The sequence below is a fragment of the Hypanus sabinus genome, chromosome 4 (assembly GCF_030144855.1).
Source record: "Hypanus sabinus isolate sHypSab1 chromosome 4, sHypSab1.hap1, whole genome shotgun sequence".
Classification (NCBI taxonomy): domain Eukaryota; kingdom Metazoa; phylum Chordata; class Chondrichthyes; order Myliobatiformes; family Dasyatidae; genus Hypanus; species Hypanus sabinus.
Genome location: NC_082709.1, coordinates 107,839,935 through 107,846,517, shown reverse-complemented (window position 1 = coordinate 107,846,517; position 6,583 = coordinate 107,839,935).

Genomic DNA, 6,583 nt, shown 5'->3' with positions numbered 1-6,583 from the left:
AGTGGTAGACTTGCAGAGGGAGCAATCTGTGATCTGGTTAGGCTCAGTGTCTGGGTCACCTAGTTTGACTGATTTGAGCCAGTCAGAGTTGAAAAGAACAGAAGGCTTGAGGCTGAGTACTAAAAGCATAACACAATACTGGTTGTAGCCCTGGACCAGAGCCAGTAAGATGATGGCCCAGGTTGATGAGGTGACCTCAAGTCATTGAGATGGAAATGCAACATTTGAACTGATAAGATGAGCTTAAAAAGTAAGGACTTTCAAACACAAGGGAGCAATAACTCTGCAGAGAGCAGCCATCATGGATATGGAGGACACCCATGGCAGACACGTGGAGATTAGACTGGGAGTATAAGGAACAGCTTCCCTGGGCGATTCCTTTTCTCTTCATTGACTGTCCGTGGAAGGTCCGTGAATCCTCGTGGGTGTGCACATGGGTAGTTAGTTTGTGAACCCAGGTGCTTTTTAGTTGAGACAATAGAAGTATTTATGAGTAAATACAGATTCTCTCCATGCCGAACTAATTGTTATTAGTAAGGGGTAATCTTTTTAACAAGATTACCAGTAAAACTACATTTTGATATCAAGAATGGTGGCTACAGGAAGCCAGGTCATGTATCAGGCCAGGTCCTGATTTCAGAATAAAATGATTGTCCACAGGTCAAACAGTGAATCCAATTTTCTATTACAACAATGGGTGCATGCAACAAGTTAACCAGTGAAATTCCTGAAACTTGGGTGTCATCACTGTGGCATTCCATGCCTCTGCATTGTCAGCGATTCCTGTTACCACATTAGCATAATCCATATCCATATTGATTAGCTATTAGCCCTCAACATTTCTTCTCTACAACAGTATCCACCCAGCTAGCCCATACCCCCTCATTGTCTATCCAATTGCCTGCTAAATGGCACTATTGTACCTGCCTCAACCACTTCCACTGGCAGCTCATTCTATATTCTCATCACCCTTTGCATAAAGAAGTTGCCCTTTTTCAGTCTTTCCCTTCTTGCCCTAAACCTGTGCCCTGGGGAAAACAGTATTCCTCTCCGTTGTCTATGCCTCTCCTTATAAAGACTGAGCTGGGGAATTTCTCCCTATAACTCGGGCCCCTGCCTGAGAATGCTCTGTTCTGATTCTCAAGCATGACTGAGGCTGTTAAACCCCCTTACCATGATGCAAACAGAGGAGGGTACAGGCATCTTGGTATCTTACACTCTTTCAGAAAGACGAGCAGTTCCAGTCATTTCAACCATAACTAACACTTTTCAAACAGTTACCAATTTCCAACTTAAGTGTTAAAATTCAAGTTTCTCCCCCTGAAAAAGACAATGTTTAACCAGCTTAGAGAGTGTCGATTAACCTTTCATTAATCAGTGAGAGGCAGAACAGGAGAATTGGTACAGGTTCAGAGTTGAATTCCTTCTTTGAGAAAAATCAGTCAGTATAGTTAAACACTGTCAGTCCCAAGAGAAAAGCCCCTTGTGGATTTTTGCAGGAGCGTGCATCGTCGCTGTTGTTTTGCTTCATTCCAAAGGAAACCGCTTGACTTGTTCATTTTTCGCACTGGCTCACTCCCCAGTGCTATTTTCTTTCCCAAACATTGGGACTTGGAAGTGATTACTGTGCTCAGCTGTACATAATGCCCTCCAGTGCTTGAGACATCTTTTCCTATTTTGGAGACTATTCCACCTGCTCCTTATAAAATAACACTTATAAAAAGAGGCCCTTCAGCCCACTGAGTGCAGGCTATCAAGCACCCCCAGATTCTACCATTCACCTGCAGACTGGGGGATATTTACAGTGGTTAGTTAACCTGCATGTCTTTGGGATGTGGGAGGGAGCTCTGCAGAGGGCGACTGTCAAACTCCAGACAGAAAGAACCAGAGGTGAGGATTGGAGCTGGGTCGCTAGAGTCACGGGGAACTGGGTCAGCCAGATATTTTTTTTCGTGCTGTCCCGGGTGTTAGGAATTATATCACCCTGCATGTGTGGCAGCATGGATCTAAGTCTCTTCCAAACCAGGTGTAACGCGCCCCTTGAGCAAGGTGTAGCCCCTGCTTAGACCCCCACTGATCAGGATCAGGTGAAGCCACGGGAGAAGGTGGAGGATGGTCGTACGAGCAGCCGGTGCACATCACAAGTCCTGGTTACACAACCACTGACACCAGGCAGACAGTCTCTGAAGCGTACTGATAACGGCTGGGGTCATCTGTCTTGTAAAGACACTGCCCAGAAGGTGACAATAGCAAATCACTTCTGTGGTTTTGCCAAGAATAATCATGGTTATGGCAAGACCATATTTGCCTACGTCATATGACAGGGCACATAACAAACACACTATGAGAGAGCAAGGTCTTTAAATGGAATTTGGGTGAACTGGGGTCAGTTTAAGGCCCACTGAGTGGACCGATTTAGAGGGTGTAAGATAACTGAATTTCAAACTGTAAACTTCTCACTCACAGCTCTTAAAACTTTTCCTTTATCACCACCGTTTTTCTCTGCCTGCCCCACTGAGTATTCCTATCATCTGGGTTAATTTCAGATTTCCATATTTGCAGTTTTTAGATTTTCATTTTCCATTGTATCCTTTTCCGGTTGTGTTCCGGGAATTCCAGCCCTGAAGAGCTCTTCTGCACTCAAGCAAGATCTCTGTTTGTGCTACCCTATCATGGAAATCCCCTGCCCGTACTTCCAATCAACTTCTCTGCAGCTTTAAATGGCGTTATTTATAAAATTCGTATTTCCCACTTCTGCTTCAGCCTGAAACTCAATGTTTCTCTCCCCACAGATGCTGTGTGACCTGATGAGTTTTCCAGCAGCTGCAACCTTTTTTGATCGTACTTTTACCTTAGCCTAACGTTTTCCATGACATGTTGTGGTGGCAGATGTAGGAGGCTGCTGTCCCTGGAGAGGAGGAGGCTGAGGGGGACCTGACTGAGGTATGCGAGATCTAAACCTTCTTTTCCTAGGTATCAAGAAGAGGTTTAAGGTGCGAGGAAGAAAACTGAAAAGGAATCTGAGTGATACATTTTCATACGAATTGTTTCATTTCTGCCAGAGGAGTGGTGGTGGAATCAGATACAATCACTACATTTCAGAGGCATGTAGACAGACATTTAAATAAAAGTTAGTCCTAATGTGGACAAATGGGAATAGTGTAGATTGACAAGAAGGTTGCCGTGGGTGTGGTGGGCAGTCTCTGCTGCTGAATAGCTCTGATAAACTTTACTCTTTAAAGTTATCTGGAGTTCTTCCATTAACCATCAGGCTCTTGAACCAGAGGGGTTAATGTCACTCAACTGCTCCCACAACCTATCCACTCACTTCCAAGTACTCTCCATCTCATGGTTTCAATACTTATTGATGATTTATTTATCTGATAATTATTGTTATTTTGTTTGTATTTTTTGCCTTTTTGCATTTGCACCGATGTTTTGTTTTTTCCCATTGGTTCTTCGCTCGTCTTGTGTGCAGTTTTCCATCGATTATATTGTGTTTCTTTGTATTTACTGTGAATGCCCGCAGGAAAGTTAATCTCAGGGTAGTGTATGATGATGTATATGCACTTCGATGAGAAATTTACTTTGAAAATCTGCACCTCCTGCAGTTCTGATACAAACCCCCAAAGTGCTAGAGCACCTCAGGAGGCAACGTGCAGAAAAGTGAAGGGTTTACATTTCAAATGATGATGTTCGATTAGAATCCACACAGGATTACACCAGGTTGGTGGAAACGACATCAGGATTCTTACAGAATTCTATGGAATTTGATTCCTTTGGAGAACTCTTGATTAAGGGCAGAAGGAAATGCAAAATCAAAACAATGGCAGATAGTGGCAACTGAGATAAAACAGGAAATGTTGGAAATATCAGTGGGTCAGGCAGCATCTGCAGGAAGAGAGAGAGTTAATGTTTCATGTTCAGCACACCCCCACCCGGCCCTAAATCACAAATGGGAATCAGATATAAAATTGGTTTAAATTGTTGATAAGGAGAAGGGAGGGATAGACAGACAGGAGAAAGGGAATGGTTGCGATAGGGTGGGGCAGATGGAAATGTCCTGTGCTCACACTGCAGGAGGTAGGAGCCAGATTTTTACCAAGAAGGGACCCGGTCCATGAACAGTCTGACTCTGCTGCCATCATCCTGGTGACAATATAGGGTTCAGTGCATCATAAGTTTTCTTCCATTTGCATTGCCAATGACAGGGAGTTGTAAGACTTGACTAGTGGATGGAGAAGCCAGTAATGACCTATCAGAGGAGATGGTCTCAGCGTGAAGGGTCTACCACTGAGGCCCAGGAACAGAAGAAACGGGCGAATCTTTGGTTCTGATGTTAAGTACACTAAAGGCAGGTACTTATGGATGTGGGTGTCAATGCAAGAAAGTGGTGTTAAGGTGGAAAATTTGTGGTGACTTCATTGGATGATGAAACAGGGCTGTGGTCTACTGTCATGCCAGGTGAGGTGACCTTTGGGGTGGAGAGGGAACACCTGGGTACCCTCCAACCCGATGGCATGAATATCCATTTCTTCTTCCGGTGAACAAACTCCTCTCTCCCCCCCCCCCCCCATTTCTCTATTCCCTACTCTGACCTTCCACATCTCTCCTCCTAATTACTTCCTCCCCCTTCAGCCCTTGACCTTTCCCACCCATCTGCCTTCCCCCCCACCTTCTTATGCCGGCACATCCCCCCTCTTTCTCAGTCCTGAAGAAGGAAGTCAGCTGGAAATGTCAACTCTTTTCCACAGATGCTGCCCGACTTGCTGAGATTCCCCAGCATTTTGCATGTGTTGTTTTCTATTTTGCCACTTTATTTTCATTCCTTTCCTGTACGAATCTCTTTGGAAATTAGGTTGATATATATAGTCATTCTCTAAAGGGAAAGCAGAACTCAGAGAGGCGTGTGATTTTAGCTTTGATGAGCTAACATAACAGTCGTTACCGAGAACGCTGCTGCTCATTACATGTGGTACAACACTGACATCTAGAGGCAGGATTAGTATTTGCAGCGGCAGCTTTGTTTCAGTGCTGTTTGGGAAAGTGATGTAGTGACACTAAGAACGTATAAATCTACAGCATGTTACAGGCCCTTCTGCCCACAATGTCGTGCTGACCATGTAAAAACTCTAGAGACTGTCTATTTTTCTAAGCTCTATGTATCTATTAAAAGACCCTATTGTATCCGCCTCTACCACCGTCGCCAGCAGCCCATTCCACACACCCACCACTCTCTGTGTGAAAAACTTACTCCCGACATCTCCTCTGTACCTCCTTCCAAGCACCTTAAAAATATGCCCCCTCGTGTTAGCCGTTTCAGCCCTGGGAAAAACCTCTGACTATCCACACGATCAATGCCTCTCATCATCTTATACACCTCTATCAGGTCACCTCTCATCCTCCGTCACTCCAAGGAGAAATAGCCAAGTTCACTCAACCTACTTTCATAAGGTACTCCCTATAATTCAGTCAACAACCTTGTAAATCTCCTCTGCACTCTCTATAGTATCCCCATCCTTCCTGTAGTGAGGTGACCAGAACTGAACACAGTTCTCCAAGTGGGGTCTGCCTAGGATCCTATACAGGTGTTAACATTACCTCATGGCTCCTGAACTCAATCCCATGGTGATGAAGACCAACACACTATACACCTTCCTAACAACGCTGCCAACCTGCACAACAGCTTTGAGTGTGCTATGGCCACGAACCTGAAGGTCTGAGAATAGTTTTAAGTTAATATTGCAATATCACTGTGAATAAATATTTCAACTTTGTGTTATTTGAAAACACTGTGAAAGTGCACAAAATCCGAGTATGTCATATAAAAACCAGAAAACACACGGACAGAAAGGCAACTTGAAGCTGTTTCCAGTTGCATCCATTTTATTTCTGTGCAGGACTAGCCGAACGATCATCGAGGTTCAGCGTGGAAAGGGTGAGCAGTTCCAAATTCCTGGGTGTCACCGTCTCTGGGAATCAATCCTGGGCCAACCACATTGATGCAGTTGTAAAGAAGTCAGCAAAGTTTCATTAGCAGTTTGAGGAGACCGGATACGTCACCAAAGAGTCTCGCAAACTTCTACAGATGAGCTGTGAAGAGCAGTCCAACCGGTTGTTCCATCACCGTCTGGTACAGATCGGAAAAAGCTGCAGGAAATTGTAAACTCAACCCAGCTCCATCATGGGCACCAGCCTCCCCATCAAGGAGGAGGTACGGAAGATTGAAGACACACACCCAACGATTCAGGAACAACTTCTTCCCCTCTGCCATCAGATTTCTGAATGGACAATGAACCCATGGACAGAAACTGTGTAACCAGGACCATCACTGGAATTTCAGGCAATGTCCTTCTGTCCTTTTACTCCGCTGCTTTGACTGATCGATTCAAACCACCCCACCCTTGTAGAGAAATGCCCGTTTCTCTTTCCAGACACTGCACAACAGGCTGAGTGCATCCAGCTGCCAGTCTTTGATCTAATGCGTGTTTTGTAGCTCCCTTAGAGGTGGCCATCAAGAATGCCAGGAAAGAATGTCAGTACTTGAGTTACTGGGCAGATCATGTCATTGTTCTTTGGAGCA